This window comes from Hibiscus syriacus, unplaced genomic scaffold, assembly GCF_006381635.1.
Source record: "Hibiscus syriacus cultivar Baekdansim isolate YM2019G1 unplaced genomic scaffold, ASM638163v2 tig00112000_pilon, whole genome shotgun sequence".
Classification (NCBI taxonomy): Eukaryota; Viridiplantae; Streptophyta; class Magnoliopsida; order Malvales; family Malvaceae; genus Hibiscus; species Hibiscus syriacus.
This window is the reverse complement of record NW_024063235.1, coordinates 495,365-513,237: the sequence shown is the minus strand read 5'-3', so window position 1 is coordinate 513,237 and position 17,873 is coordinate 495,365. Positions and strand designations below refer to the sequence as shown.

The following is a 17,873-nucleotide window of genomic DNA, read 5'->3' as shown; positions in this document are numbered from 1 at the left end:
AAATAGTCGTTGAAACCTATTACCAGAGTTATCACTTTAAATACATTCTAGAGCAATTTTTCTTAATTTTGGTTACATTCCAGTAATTCTTTTCAAAATAAACCTGATTGTCCTACTATTACTGATGAGAATCAACCTTAGATTGATGATAGATGTTACTGCTCCCAGTATCCGATTAGTCTTTCTTGTTACCTACACGTGAAATCAACACACGTTAAGTATATACTTAGTGAGACATAATATTGTAAAGAACAATAATGTATACATAAGTATATTTTGGTTATTAGGTTTTGTCGTATCATCCATAAGGATTAAATAAGTCCCTATTATTTAAATCAAATTTCTTTCATACTATCATCGTAAACATTCTTCGTGTTTTCAACCTACTTTTCTTTCTGTAAATTTTTCCAATTATTCTTTAGTAATTATTCATTATTTTCATTTAGGGCATCCTTTCATGCCTTTAATGAACTGTTATGCATTTTATTTATGGCATTCGTTCATGCCTTTAATGCACCGTTATGCATTTCATTTATGACATCCTTTCATGCCTTTAATACACCGTTATAAATTTCATTTATGGCATCCTTTCATGCCTTGAATGCACCGTTATGAATTTCATTTATGGCATCCTTTCATGCCTTTAATGCACCGATATGCATTTCATTTATGGCATCCTTTCATGCCTTTAATGCACCATTATGCATTTCATTTATGGCATCCTTTCATGCCTTATGAACAGTTAGGCATTTAGTCTTTTAATTTAGAATAGTTTATACTCTAATAATTATACATAATATCAATTAACTCTTTTAATTAATTATAAACTCTGTAGTTTGCACACGTAGTGCCCATACGAAAATTCATAAACTTATTATGAATTTCTTAGTTTTTGAATACAGTTCCCAAACAGAAATTTATAAATTTATTATGAATTTCTTAGTTTTTGCATAGATAGTGCCAATACGGAAATTCATAAACTTATTATGAATTTCTTAGTTTTTTGCAAACACAGTGCCCATAAAATATTCATAAACTTATTATGAATTTCTTAGTTTTTGCACACACAATATCATTTGGTAATCACCATACATATATAAAGCAACATGCATCTATGACTATCATAACATATGAGTACATAATAAATGCACTCACCTGGCTTGCCTCGCTATTATATCAAAAACACAAATTTGACTACTCATCTACTTTATCTTTGCCTTTCATTTTGGTTGACTCGGGAGTTTGATTACAATCTACAAAAGCATCCATTAAAGACATATACCATACTAAATGTTAGTATATTCCCTAACATTTATACTTTAATAATATTCACAAGTACTATTATTTAATTTTCTATAATAGTTTCAACTTATCTTATAATTTCTGTCTCAATAGTATCGGTACCCCTACAATGGTATCGATACTACTATACTGTGGTACTGATACTCCCTTACAGTATCGATACCATTTCTGCATTTTGTAATCAATGGTATCGATATCTTCTCTATAGTATTGATACCCTCTCTCATTATCGATGCCAATTGCATCGGTATTGATATTGTTCAACTGATTCTTCCAATTTTCAGCCTATAGTATCGGTACTGTTTTATCAGTACCGATACCCTTACCCAGATTTTCCATTTTCAGCCCGATTCTTACCCAAATTTGGTCAAATTTCCTTATGTTTACACCTAACAATACTATTAAACTCTTCTTTACTTATCCCTACTAACTTTCATTCATTTAGCTTCTTAAAACATCTAAAATCACCCAAGAACATTTCAATGGAAGAATAACACCACTTTTTCTAACATGTTTTTAAATCCCTCCAATGCTTCTAATCTCTCATTTACTTCATTGGCAAGTCAAATATACTAATAAACATCAATAAAAACTCATATCTTAACATATCATTCCAAAACTCATTTTCTTAAATCTCCAATATTTCATCCATCTCCTAGTTTTAACCTTATTTAACTCTTCCTTAAGCTTACATATCACTTAACGTTGTAATAACAAACCATAATCGAAAGAAAAAACTAATTAGATGAGATTTACCTTTGTTATAGAGGAGGCACAAAGTCACGGGAGGAGAAAGAAGATAAATAACTTAACATTTTTCTTTTTAACTTTCTCCTTCTTAAATCCCTATTAAAATTTGAGTTTTAAAATTCATTTTATTATAAATGACCAAAATGCCCTTTTAATCATTCATTGTTACCATTTAGTCTAAATCATTATTCCAAATCATTTCTCATCTTTTATCATTTATTCTAATAAATCCTCATATTCTAAAACTTTTCACTAAAGTCACTGACCTGATATTTGGGGTATTACAATGCATTTGGAAGAAAGGTGCTAATCATGCAAGTTAGATGAAAAGTTAAATTCCTTTGTGTAAAAGATTAAACGTCTAACTGTGTATTTGGTAGAAATGTGCCAATCATGCAAGTTAGATGACAAGGTTAAATACCTTTGGGTAAAAGATTAAATGACTAACTGTGCATTTGGTAGAAATGTGCTAATAAAGCAAGTTAGACAAAAGGTTAAATGCCTTTAGAGGAAAGACTAAATGTTTAACAGTGCATTTTGACATAAACGATGTCATTCATTGATTTGACTAAAAATATTGTAAATGAGTCTCATGAAGTAGACGATTGATCATGGTTTTGATAGTCAGGACATGCTTATGAATAAATTGTAGTTTCTTTACAAGATTATGCATCATTAAGTAAATACTTAACGTGTGTTGATTTCACGCGCAGGTAAAAATCAAAGATTTGTCGAGTAAGGAGTGCAACAGCAACAACTATCATCAATTAATGGTTGACTCGTCAGTAACATTGGGAAAATCATACTCATTTTGAAACTTAGCTGGCATGTAATTAAACTTAAGAAAATATTTTGTATTGTATTTAAAGTGATAGTTTTTGTAATATGTTTCAATGAATGTTTTATCATTGTGTTAAATTGTGTTGTTTTTAAATTTGAAACAAAATTTTTACAGGTTTTTAAATGAGAAAATATTTTAAAAGTGATGTGACATATGTATCTCGTGTACGAAAAAGGTATACGGGAGATGGGTGTTACATTTATTGGTATCAGAGCTACAGGTTTAGCTGATTCTTGGCTAAAACCGAGTTTATTTGAAATAACAAAAATGGATTACATGCCACTAAGATTGTCAAGGTTAGTGATATGATGTCATTAGAGTGTGATTGATGACACTCCTGACTAACCGTAATATTATTACTATACATGTTCTAATAGATGTTAGAATCTTCGAACTCGCGTAGAGCGGGGGGAACAAGAAGTTAGAGAAGGGACTGGTAGCAAAAGTTACTAGGCTAATAATGAACTGTCGGTTCCATCTGAAAATGCTTGTGCGCCTGCACATCAAGGGATGTCGGTACCAAAGTTTAAAACTTTTATGTAAGCTCTCGATGACATATTGACCCATTTTAAAACCTTCTCTGCCTCCTCGTGCTCCTCCAGTATCGAGGATGTTTATCCCAAAGGAGCTAAAGAGATTAGGAGCTTCTCAATTTTGTGGAGAATAGGAGGAAGACCCTATGGAGGCTAACTTATGGCTTAATGATGTAATGGTAATGCTTGAAAGTCTTCACTGCTCGGATTCAGAGAAGTTAGGTGGAGATGTATCATTGCTAAGGGGATCAGCTCGAGTGTGGTGGTCAAATATTACAATGTATGCACTATCGGAACAATTGACCTATAGTTCTTCTAGGAAGAATTTAACAATAAGTCTATTGGTGAGCAGTTCAGACGAGCGATGTTTAAGAAGTTTCTCAATTTGAAACAAGGCAACTAAGGAGTACATGAGTACGAGGCTGAATATAATAAATTGAGTCATTTTTCTACTGAGGTGGTTCCCAATGACAAGACCCGACGCGATTGGTTTTTTGATGGATTGATGCCAAAGTTAAAAGAAATTATGTTGTCTCCACATCATGGATTGGACGATTGTCGCTAGAAGTGATTATTTCTGAAAGATGCGAAAGGCTCAAAAATTGTAGTGATCGACGAAAAAGTGAAATCACCATCCAATGTGATATCAGCCATGACTGCAAAAAAATTGATGTCAAAGGGGTGTATAGTATTCCTAGCTAATGTGGTAGATACTCGAGTGCCGAAAGTGAGACTAAATGATATTTCAAAAGTTAAGGAGTTTCCAGAGGTTTTTCTAGAGGAATTATCGGGTTTACCTCCAGATTATGAAATGGAATTCAATATTGAGGTTTACCCAGGTATCGAACATGTTCTATGACCCCATATCGAATGGCTCCAACGGAGTTAAGATAATTAAAAACCCAGTTGCTAGAGCTACTCGATAAATGATTTGTGAGACCCAGTGTTTCTCATTGGGGAACACATGTGTTGTTTGTGAAAAAGAAGGACGGGTCTATGCGATTATGCATCGACTACTGTCAGTTAAACAAAGTAACGATAAAGAATAAGTATCCTCTTCCAAGGATTGATTATTTATTCGATCAATTGAAAGGGATAGCAGTGATATTTAAAAATAGTTTTTCAGACTCGGTATGGACACTACGAATTTATGGTGATGTCATTTGGATTGACTAATGCTTCTGTTACATTTATGGACTTGATGAACCGAGTATTTCAACCTTACTTGGATCAATTCATGGTGGTATTTATAGATGACATTTTGGTGTATTCTAAGTCAAGAGAGGAACATGATGATCATCATCAGGTGGTTCTTCAGATACTACGAGAGAAAAATATGTATGCCAAATTGTCCAAGTGAAAATTTTGGTTATCTGAGATTTCTTTCCTTGGTCATATAGTCTCCGTAGAAGGCATAAGAGTAAATCCTAAAATGTTCTGAGCTATCATGGATTGGCAACCCCCAAAGAATGTTTCTGAAGTTAAAAGTTTCTTGGGGCTTGCTGGTTATTATAGACGGTTCGTGAAGAACTTTTCAATGTTAGCTTTGTCGTTAACTATGTTTTTGTGGAAAGATGTGCCATTTGTTTGGATGAAGAAATATCAATAAAGTTTTGAAAGGCTAAAAAATATTGTAACAGAAGCCCCAGTGCTTGTACAACCTGAGTTGGGTAAAGATTATGTAGCATATAGTGATGCATCTCATAATGGGTTGGGATGTGCACTCATGCAAGATGGAAAAGTAGTGGCTTATACCTCCAGATAGTTTATGAATCACGAGAAAAATTACCCGACACATGACTTGGAATTGGGAGCGGTAGTGTTTTCTTTGAAAATTTGGTGCCATTATCTGTACGGTGATCGTTGCCATGTTTACACGGATCACAAGAGTCTAAAGTACTTGCTGACTCAGAAAGAGCTGAATTTGAGATAGAGAAGATGGATTGAGCTTTTAAAAGATTATGATTTGATCATTGATTATCATCCAAGAAAAGCTAATGTGGTAGCTGATACACTCAGTTTAAAGACTTTTGCAGCTTTAAGGGCTTTGGATGTGTATATGTCTTTAAAGGAAGATGGTGCCTTGATTACTGATTTTAAGATAAATTCTATGCCTCTGGATCTGGTAAAAGAGCTGCAAGATCGAGATGAGAAATGCTTGATGAGAATGGAGCGAGTCGAAAAAAAAGAGACCAAAGACTTCGAAATGAGGGATAATGGATGTTTATATTATTGTGGTTGACTTTGCATTCCCGATAATGATGAATTGAAGAAAAATATTCTTTATGAGGCACACTATAGTCCTTTGATGATGCATCTAGGAGGGAATAAGGTGTATCACGATTTAAAGAGTCGTTATTGGTGGCCTGGTATGAAAAGAGCTGTGTCGGAGTTTGTTGCAAAATGTTTGGCATGTCAGCAAGTGAAAGCTGAGCATTAAGTGCCTTCCAGATTGCTACAACCAATATCCATTCTGGAGTGGAAGTGGGAACGAGTTACAATGGATTTATTTTAAGATTCTGGAAGTCCTTGCACGAGGCATTGGGTACTCGATTGAATTTCAGCATAGTTTTTCATCCGCAGACAGATGGGCAGTCCGAACAAACAATACAGATATTGGAGGATATGCTAAGGGAATGTGTGATTGAGTTTAAAGGATCATGGGAAATATATTTGCCTTTAATTGAATTTACTTATAATAACAGTTACCAATTGAGTATTAAGATGGCCCCGTATGAAGCTTTGTATGGGTGGAAATGAAGAACATCGTTAAATTGGTTTGGACTTAAAGATCGAAATCTAGTTGGCCCGGATTTGATGAAATAAATGGAGGAGAAAATAAAAATTATCCAGGATAATTTGAAGATAGCCTTCGATCGACAGAAATCTTATGCTGATTTGAAAAGAAAAGAAATCGAATTTCAAGTGAGAGACAAAGTATTTCTGAAGGTATCGCCTTGGAAGAAGACATTACGATTTAGGTGAAAAGGAAAGCTGAGTCCGAGATTCATTGGACCTTATGAGATCTTGAAAAGGGTCAGACCCGTAGCTTATCAATTAGCTTTGCCTCCGGATATGGACAAGATCCACAATGTGTTTCACGTATCGATGCTTAGAAGGTACAAATCGAATCCATCCCATGTCATCACCCCTGAAGAGATAGAAATCCGACCATATTTAACTTATGAGGAAGAACCAATACGGATCTTGGCAAAGGAAAACAAGAAATTGCGTAGCAAGAAAATTCCTTTAGTTAAAGTGCTCTGGCAGAATCCTAAGATGGAAGAAGCTACTTGGGAAAGAGATGAGGACACGAGGAAGCAATTTCCACACCTCTTCGTTTCAGATATTTCTTTAAATTCGAGGATGAATTTTCTTAAGGGTAGAATTTTAATACCCCAAATATCAGGTCAGTGACTTTATAGAAATTTTTTTTAAAATTTGAGGATATATTTGAATAAATGATAAAAGATGAGAAATGATTTGGAATATTGGTTTAGAATAAATTGTAACAATTGATTAATTAAGAGGGCATTTTGGTCCTTTAGAGGGAAATTAATTTAAAATTCATTTCTATTAGGGATTAGAAAAGGGAAAAGTGGAAAGTGGAAATCAAAATTTAAGCCATCCATACTTCTTCTTCTTCCTGTATTCTCGTGTTATCCTCCATAGCCAAAGGTAAGCTTCATCTAATTAGTTTTTTTCCTTTAGTTTTGGTTTGTTATTGAAACCTTGAGTGTTATAGAGGCTTAAGGAAGGGTTAAAGATGATTAAAACTAAGAAATGAATGATTTATTAGAGATTTAAGAAAATGGGTTTCTGAATGGTATGTTAAAATATGAGTTTTTGTTTAGGTTAATTAGTAGATTTGACTTGTCAAAGAAGTAAATAAGACATTAGAAGCTTTTATATATGATTAAAAACATGTTAGAAAAAGTGGTATGATTTTTAGTTTGAGATGTTCTTTGGAGATTTTAGATGTTATAAGAAGCTAAATGAAGGAAAGTTACTTGAGATAAGTAAATAATAGTTTAATAATATTATTGGAGGTTAAATTAAGGGAATTTGACCAAATGTGGGTAAAAATCGAGTTGAAAATGGAAAATCTGGGTAAGGGTATTGATACTGATAGAACAGTATTTATATTATAGGTTTAAATGGGTATATATACGATGAACAGTATCGATATTGATGTAATTAGTATCGATATTGTTAGGGTATCGATACTAAAAGAAAAGTATCAATACCATGGATTCCAGAATGCCGAAATGGTATCGATATTAAAAGGGAGTATCGGTACCATAGTATAGAAGTATCGATATCATGGTATGGGTACCAATACTATTTTTCCATGAATTATAAGATAGGTTGAAATTGTTATAGAAATTGAAAATAATAGTACTTTTGAGTATTATTAAAGTATAAATGTTAGATAATATACTAACATTTTTATGGTATGTGTACTAAATGGGTGCTTGTGTAGATTATAACCAAGCTCCCGAGTCAAGCAAGGACAAAGTTGCCAAGTAGTTGGACGTCACTACATCATATTAGGGAAGCATATCAGGTAAGTGCATATATTGTAATTATATGGGTTGAGGGAGACTCACAATAAGCCCACCTCAAATGTTTAAATTAATGTATGTTTTACCTTATATGATATATGTATGTTTATAATGTGTGTGGAATTGATATTATGAATGATTTTTAAGGTAGGAACTGTTTTAAAATAAAAGATTAAACGTCTAACTGTGCATTTCGTAGAAAGGTGTCAATTATGCAAGTTAGATGAAAGGTTAAATGCCTTTGGGTAAAAGATTAAACGCCTAACTGTGCATTTGGTAGAAAGGTGCCAATCATGCAAGTTAGATGAAAGGTTAAATGTCTTTAGGTAAAAGATTAAACGCCTTTGGGTAAAAGATTAAACGGCTAACTGTGCATTTGGCAGAAAGGTGCCAATCATGCAAGTTAGATGAAAAATGTTAAATGTCTTTGGGTAAAAGATTAAATGCCTAACTGTGCATTTGGCAGAAAGGTGCCAATAATGCAAGTTGGATGAAATGTTAAATGCCTTTAGAGGAAAGACTAAATGCTTAACAGTGGATTTTGACATAAACGGTGTCATTCATTTATTTGACTAAAAAGATTGTAAATGAGTCTCGCGAAGTAGACTATTTATCATGGTTTTGATAGTCATGACATGCTTATGAATAAATTGTAGTTTCTTTACAAGATTATGCATCACTAAGTAAATACTTAACGTGTGTTGATTTCACGCGTATGTAAAAATCAAAGATTTGCCAAGTAAGGAGTGCAGTAGCAACAACTATCATCAATTAAAGGTTGACTCATCAGTAACATTGGGACAATCATACTCATTTTGAAACTTAGTTGGCATGTAATTGAACTTAAGAAAATATTTTGTAATGTATTTAAAGTGATAGTTTTAGTAATATGTTTCAATGAATGTTTTATCATTGTGTTAAATTGTGTAGTTTTAAATTTTGAAACAAAATTTTACATGTTTTCAAATGAGAAAATGTTTTAAAAGTGATATGACATATGCATCTCGTGTACGAAAAGGTATACGGGAGATGGGTGTTACAAAACTAAATTTAACATTTTTCTCAAAATAATGGATGTGCAATGACTCTTGTATAGAGCCATGTACATCCCCCTCGAATAAAACATCTATTTAATAAGAGGAGGGTAAAACCATTACATTGAGACCTTCAGATTAGGATAATCATCAATATATATATATGGAGGATGGCCAACATTTGAGACAAAAAAAAAGTAAAAACAATAAGTGAACAATTTAGGAGAATGTTCATCTTTGCGATGAAATCTATCTTTGTATCCGTTTCACGATATATTTTCTAAAAAGAGTAAACATAATAAATGAACCATTCAAGGGAATGTTCATCTTTGCAATGAAATCTATCGTTGTATTCGTTTCACGATATATTTTAAAAAAAAGTAAAAATAATAAGTGAACCATTCAGTGGAATTTTCATCTTTGCGATGAAATCTATAGTTGTATCCGTTTCGCGATATACTTTCTAAAAATCGATGAACTAAGACTTATTATAGAGATTTGTAATAGATTTAAAAATACGATCCGCAGACGAAAAAGAAAAATAACGACGAGTCTATTGCTATTAGTACTTTCGATAAACCTCACTTCCCTACACCTTTAACATTCCAATCCCCAAAGTCTTCACCAGACTGCCTCCCGTTGATAATATTTGTCCACACACACATGGCCTAAGATAATCATCCCTTTTAAAATTTAAAATTATCATATATTTGATATATTCTCTTTATATTTTTCATTAATAATTCATTTCCGTTCTTTTAGAATTTTATAAGTTCACATCCTCTTAAAATGTTATCATGTTAAATCTAAATTGTTATATAAATTTTTAATATTTTTTGCTGCAACCGAAAATATTATGTATAAAGATAATATTTTTCGGTTCAATCTAAAATAGTATTCTATCCAACCTAAAAAATTATGTTATTGATAATATTTCCGATTGTAAGTGATTTTTACTATTTTCTAACCTTACGTAAACAAATTATATTGTACTCTCCCAACATCATTCATGTTTATTGAATTCCATTAGTACTAGGGTTGAGCATTCGATCGAGTTGAGTCTAGTCTAGTCAAAAAATTTCGAGTTATTCGAGTTGATGAGTCATATTTTACAACTCGGAGTTGACTTAAAAAATTTTCAAGTCGAATCGAATTTTCGAGTTTGTGTTTAAATTTAATTATCAATATTTATAATATTATGATATTGTTTGATTTCAATTTAAATGGGTTTTATGATCATATACAATACATATATATATAACAATTCATTCCTGTGTGATTTTTTATAAAAAAAAATACAATACAATACATATATATTTCTTTCATATGTGATATACATATATCATACAAAATTGAAAGACTCGACTCAAACTTGAAAATTCATCCACTAAATACTAAAATTTTCGAGTTATTTGAGTTGTATTTTACAACTCGATTTGAACTTGAAATTTTTTCGAGTCGAGTCGAAAAAATCGATTTTTCGAGTCGAGGCTTTGCTCACCCCTAATCAGGACACCAACTGTTATACCATATTCAGATTATAGAAATGAAATCAGAAAATCACCAAGACTTTACTGATTCAGCCCCGAGTTCCAAACACTGACGAATGCAAATGTGAGTAAATCACATAGTTGTGGTTCAATAGCTAAATATTAAAATACTTTTAGGGTTCCAAGTTCAATTCTTCTATAATATCAATATTAAAAGTGACATATTGATTATTGATGATGATGTCACCTTCTTAATAGTCAAATAAAATTATTAAAAAAATAACATGTTAATTAAGGTTGATGAGAAAAAAAAATAGTATAAAATTTTAAAAGTATCATCTTGGGTCATTGTTAAAACTTTTTGACGATTATGCATGAATCAAACTGTTTTAATAATCGAAAGATTATTGTCATCTTTAAAAAACTAATCAAAAAAACTTTTAACGATTATGATCAAGAAAAACTACTAGTCTTTGGAAACACCGAGCATGAAGTAGGACATTGATGTGGGAAGAAGAAGATGAATTCAATCCCGATCCATTGGTGTAGGCAGAAGGAAAACGAAGATGATCATTGTCAGTATTGTAACGTTGACTATGTTAGTTGCCATCATCGACTTTGTAGTTTATTTGGGTGATAATTCAACCCTTGAAATTTTCTCGGGAAAATGGTTTAAATTCAAAGGAATCGATATAACAAAAGAATTTCAGTAATTCATATAGAACATTATAATCTGCTCGTATGGAGAAAAGAAATAAAAAGAAATGTCATTGAGGTGATTCACCTGTAGTACAAAGAATGTCTGATCAAGGGAACTGGAACGAGCCTCCGATTTGGTTAGTACCGGCCGGGGGGTTGATTGCAACCCAGAGGAGGGATATGGTGATTGCAATAAGACCTGACCATACAAAAACTATGGTGGGCGTCCGCCCTCTTCTTCCCATAAGACCTTTGGCAAACGGATAGAGATGAGTCAAAACCCAGAGACTGAAGAAAACGCCTCCGAGCAGACGACTCCACTGCGGTATGACACTGTATATCGTTCGGCTAAACCCAACTGCTATTGCTATTAAGTTCACCATCATGATCGTTATCGGTGGTATCATCAGAGATGTCCATTTCACGATGTAGAGATCCGCAAACTCGTCATCCACATCGTCTCCTGCGGATTTTGATGTCAAAGTGAAAGAAATCTCGATCCCGGCAATCACTTTCAATAGCCCCTGAAGCACGGCAGCAAGATGAGCGCTTGTGCCCCCAATCAACCAAAACTGCTCATTCCTCCACCATTCTTCCAACTCGATGCCGGACCACTTAATTTCGAGCACGGCAAGCATACAAAGAGTCACTGTAATGATGAGGAGATACGCCAGGAAAGTGACGTTGAGAGTCTGCACGATAAACTGGCCAGAGAAGAGGGAAAGTGCAGGGAGGAAGCAGTAGACGATCAGAAAAATCGAGGTGAAAGGGTAGATTCCGACATTTAGATATGCAATCCTCTGCAATAACTTCATTCGTGGACTGGCAAGGAAGGCATTGTTACGAGAAAAGAAGATCTCAACAGAACCAGTAGCCCAACGTAGGACTTGGTGAAGCCTGTCGGTGAGATTGATTGGAGCAGTTCCACGGAAAGCATCTCGCTTGGTTACACAGTAAACTGATTTCCATCCTCTATTATGCATTCTATATCCTGTGACCACATCCTCGGTAACAGAACCATAAATCCACCCAACACGGTTTCCCCACTCGGTTTTGTCCTCGTACCAGCATGAAATGACACTGATTGCCTCTGCAACAGTTGAGGCATCTAGAAGTTCGCGAGGAATGGTTAGAGCACCAGGTGGACGCCCGTTCTTCACAGCAGGATGATCTGCAAGGGGACGACCTTGAAATTCAGCCACTGGAATTGAATCAATGAGAAATGTCGAATTCCCAAACCGCTTCGGAATCAAGGAGAAATTCATCTCCTCGTCATCAAAATCACCCATTCTCAGTGCACGATTTTCCTCGGGAGTGTGTGCCATTGAGGAATGCTTCTTGCCATGACCAAAGCAGCAACTACAGCAACCGGTATGGTGTTCTTTTGATCGAGGTGGATCGAAGCCATAAAGGGCAATCCTTCGAAAGAGGCATCCGGTTCCGACATAGACAGGGCCCATAAGCCCATCAAGAGCTCTCATGTTCACGTCAAAGAAAACAGTATTGTGATTGGCATATCGATCCGAAGGGTCAATACCCTCAAACCTCTGAGGGAACTGGACATAACAAAGGCGGTCACCTCCTCGATCCATCATGAAGCACATGCCTTCCCTCATTGCCTGAGAGTTGTAGATATAGTGGTCACAGTCAAGGTTCAGGATGAATGGGCCATTTGACATGATTGCAGATGCCCGAACCAGGGCATTCATGGCACCTGCCTTCTTGTTGTGATCATAGCCCGGGCGCTTCTCACGAGAAACATAAACAAGCAACGGGAGACGAATATCAACATCAATGAGATCAATGAGCCCATCATCAGCAGTTCCACGCAATGGTTCATCACTTGGAGGTTTCAACATCACCTGCGGAATCAAGATTAAAGTCACATTATCAGATTTTCTCGACTTTACTTTTCGATCAATGGGAAACTCATAAAACACAGTATTACCGATCCAAAGCACAACACAAAGGGGGGGGGAATGTGAAACCTGATGACAAAATATATACCTGTATAATACCAGCATGGTCACCCCGAGAGTGCTCGGTTGCTGAATTCAACCAAGTCCCAGGCCAATGAGTTCCATCAGCCATCCATGTCGCTTTTGGAATTTTCACACTCTCTACTGGTTCATCCCCTCTATTCTGTCTCTGAAGCTTCATTGCCTTGATTTCCTCCCTTGCGTGAAAGGCATCTGATCTACGGCGGATGGAATCTGGCAAACCATTGATACGAACCTTGAATTCATCATATTCACGTTTGACTCTACGACGGTCTTTTGACAAAATCTTGTTTGACTTTGTTCTTGTAAGGATCCCTCTTCAGATTGAAGTAAGATTCTGGATTCCTTGGTTCAATATCATGTTTACGACAAAATGGAACCCATATGTTAGCAAAGCTTGCTGCTTCAGCCATGGCCTCGAATGTTAAAAGTGCTCCTCCATCATCGGAAACATAACAAGCAAGTTTTTCAACAGGGTAGTCAGCAGCTAGAATTGACAAGATAGTGTTTACAGTGACAAGAGGCGGTTCTTTCTCAGGATCTGCAGTAGAGACAAAGACATCGATTCCCGGAAGGTCAGACTTTCCAGTAGGGTTGCTAGGACTTGGTGTTTCAAATTTTTCCTTCAACACATTAAGATCCGTAGCACGATTGATCGGGCAGAGCTTGGGTAATTGGTCGAGAAGCCACGAAAAAGCAAACCAAATTTCACAAACCACGGACATTCCCCATAGCCATATCGCATCCTTGTTTGGATTGGTGACCCTCCACTCCAAAAACAAGGCAAGAACAACAACTCGTATAAAAATTAAAAGCCTGCAATCAAACATGGCAGTGAAAGCAAGGTTAAGGTAACGATGAATCACCAACAACAAAGACACGAATGCATGCAGTTCACATGGAAAGCTTATTAGTAGAAACGGAAATGATCCATTTCTTGTCAAACAATGCTAAAATGAACTACTGCATCCGCTAACATGCAGGTTAAAAGTTTCAATGAACAGGCTGGTAATAATGTTGCACAGGAATATTTACTAATAGATGTTTTAATTAAAAGTCTGAAGCATATATATAACTGATTTTTTAGTGCAATCATGTAAGCTTCAGTGCATCTGCATTTCATTTTATTGGGTAGTTCTCATTAATGTCCTAGCTTAGACACAAATGCGGCAAAATGAAAGTACAATTTTCAAAGATGCAGCATAGTGTCAAATTATATTATATGCAATGATTCAGAAATGGAGACTATACCTGTATGGACTGAGAATAGCTGCTGGTATTTTTAATTTCCGAGTAAGTGGCCTCCATGGTTTGCTCATCAACTCTGTTGGCTCAACAATGTCATCATCGTCTCCGTTTCTCAGATTACCATCCTTTGGCCATATAGCATTGCCATAACCATAAGTCCCTCTAGTCTCAAACAGCCACCGATTGTGATCAAAATCTCCAGTTTGACTCCTCATTAGTGCCGACTTTGTTGACTTCATTAAAGACAATCTCCTCTCCATTTGCGACATTGTACCAGGAGGAGGAAGTGGAAGTGGCCTGGAATTATTATCCACCGCTGTTTCATCTAGATCTGTGTTCTTATACGGCTCCTTACATCCAGGACATATTCCACCCCCAGTTTTCACTGCATCAATGTAACAATCCCGACAAATTTTGAAATCACACTCACATGGGAGAATATCCAGACCGCGTTCATCGCTCATCACATTTGCATCACACCCAGGAATTGCACATGAGGATCCTTTCGCACCAGCCATCTGGGGATGGTTCGCTTCGGATTCTGTCACTTTGTCCATAAGATGAGCTCGGGTTACACTATTGAACCCACCAGTAAAAAGTGAATTCGACACGTATTGCTCCTCAACCTTCTGAGAAATAGAAGGGTCCATCAGTTGGTTGTCAGGGGTAGGTGGTATATGCACCGTATAGTTCATGAAATCACTACCACCAAGCTCACTTTCAAGATCATCCCTTGAATAGCTCACATATTGACCCAAGGAAGTTCTCCTCGCAAACGTCACAGTTGGAGGCATGGGAAGCTTATGTGACTCAGATGCATCTGAGGAAATCGATAAAGATGATCGATTCCCTATAAAAGACTTTGATGCCATATTTTAGCACCAGAGAATTATCCAAAGATCCTGAATTTCCATAATACAGCATATTATCAGTAGAAGCGTTGTATAACATTTTTTTTTACTGAATTGCAATTATCGAGCGAAAATAACTACAAACACACTCATGATTTGGAAATACAACAATTTATGGTAAAGATTCAGACACCATATATAACTTTTTAAGTTCAAATTCTGCAAACAACTAAAATGTTGCTTTTACTAAGCTCGGCAATCCAAAAAGTTTTCCTCAGCTTCCCACAGTTTCTTAGCAACCAAACAAAATAAATCATTGTTATCTTCTAATTCTAACATCACTGAAAAGGTATCACATAACACGAAATCTACAGAAAAAAAAATCAAAGAAAATGGGAAGTAAAGAAAGACAAATAAGCATACCTGAAAACTAAAACTACAAAAACCCGAGTAACATGACACTAAATATCCAAAAGGCTAACACAAGAAACCCAAATAGAAAACAATAACCTTCACCCCAAAGTCCATATTTCCCCCCTCTTTCTCCCTCATTTTCCCATCAACCAAACAAAAAAATTCAAGAAAACGAAAACCCAATTTCACTTCAAGGAAGAAAAGATCAAAGCATGTCTAAAAAAAACAGATCTTGTACTGAGCATTAGCAACCATAAAAATAAAACTCACCCTTTTTCTCCCCGTCAACTTATGGAAACACTTGAAAACTCTTTAAAAGGGATAAATTTTGATCCTTTTTTTGTCCAATCTTGACGTTGGTTATCTGAGAACCTCTCAAAACCCCGAACAATTCAAACCCTTTTTTATTCTACGATTCTCGGTCTCCAACTGTTGCCTGTCTGTTTATAAACTTGTAAAACGAGACCAAGTCAGGAGAAGCAAAACTACAAGCACTGAGATATCACGACTGGTCGACTATATATATATACATATTATTTTGTGGCATTAATCTAAAAAAAATAAAAGGAAAAACAGGGCATGTTTTTTTGCATATAGCTAAGGATGAGCTGGGATTCTGTGTAATAAAAGGATAAATTTCGTAGTAATGGAGTGTTTTTTATTGGAAAGTGGCGAAGTGAAGGAGAGGAGAACGTGTGAATTGATCGTCATGGATATGAATGAGTTGGTCTTTGCCGGCCTACCTTCATTTTTATTTATGTTTTTTATTTTTTACAAATTAAAAAATATATATGTATTCTAAACTCTTTGGGTATTTTGTATAAATATGAGCATCATATGAAAAATAATAAAATATAAACTTGATATATTGATGTATTGAACTTCAATGATATGAGTTATTAAATTTTTTGGGTGAAGTATATAAATAATCCTTCGAATATATGATGGTGTTTTATTGAGTTATTCGATGATTAAAAGTTATAAAATAACCATCGATTGTAGGTTGATGCTTTGTTAAGTCTTCGGCTATTAAAAGTTATAAAATAATCACTCGATTAATCATACGTTTCAAACTCATTTTTTTGGTTAAGAAATTGACGGTTGTCTGAGATGGACATGAACATGTTGAATGAGATAAGATAAACTCTGATCCTATAACTTTTTGTGTTATATTTTATGGATTGACTATTTGTTCACATTATGTCATCGAACTAATACTTAAAACATTATGTCTTCGAACTAGTATTTAAAACATTATGTCATTAAGTCAGTACTTGAAAGCAACAATGATGTCAGTAGACATCATTAAAATATAATTTTATCGTATCACATTCAATAGGTTAACGTGCAACTACAATCAATTTTTAACAGAAAATAACGAGTTTGGAACATATGAATAGTTTGGGTAACCATTTTGTGACTTTTAATCGTCGAATGACTCAATAAAATAACACCCTATGATTAGATATCATTTTATAACTTTTAATAGTTGATGTACTCAACAAAGTAACACTTTATAGTAAGAGATCATTTGTATACTTCAAGTTTTGGTATTGTGAACCAAATAAATTAGGTTAAAAAGATCGTTCTCATAATATATATAATATTTTATTTAAATTAATGGGTTAATAAATCGAATATTAATGATTTTATAAAAAAAAATCATTGGTTATTCAATTTTATAATATTTTAAATATTTTATATCGTAAAAGTAATATATATATATATATATTTGAGGTTTGGACAAGTTTTGTATAGGTGTTATCATATTAAAAAACTTCATTAATTTTTTTTTGATAAATAACCTTATGTCAGATTAGTTAGAAAAATAACATTCAAACGGTTCACGTAAAATTATCTCGCGTCCTATAAAACGTGTTTAATGGATCTCGCGTTTTATAGGGTGCGAAACCCATTAACTTTTTTGGATAAAATCATTTAATATTATATAAAGATAAATAATAAATACATGAACTCATTTTTCATAAAATGTGATACTTAACTTCGCTTTTTACAAAACGTATGTAATTTATGTGGATAATTTGAGAGTTATTTTTTTAACTAGTTTGACGGAGGAGTAATTTCTCAAAAAAAATTAATGGAGGTTTTTAATATAATAATGTCTTTTGTTTAGGTGTTGGAATTG

The 17,873-nt window shown here is 34.4% G+C and overlaps 1 pseudogene; it reads right to left on the bottom strand.

The window, feature by feature from the left end:
- Positions 1 to 11,257: 11,257 nt before the first annotated feature.
- On the bottom strand, positions 11,258 to 15,359 carry LOC120174119 (annotated as a pseudogene).
- Between the last annotated feature and the right edge of the window lie 2,514 nt (positions 15,360 to 17,873).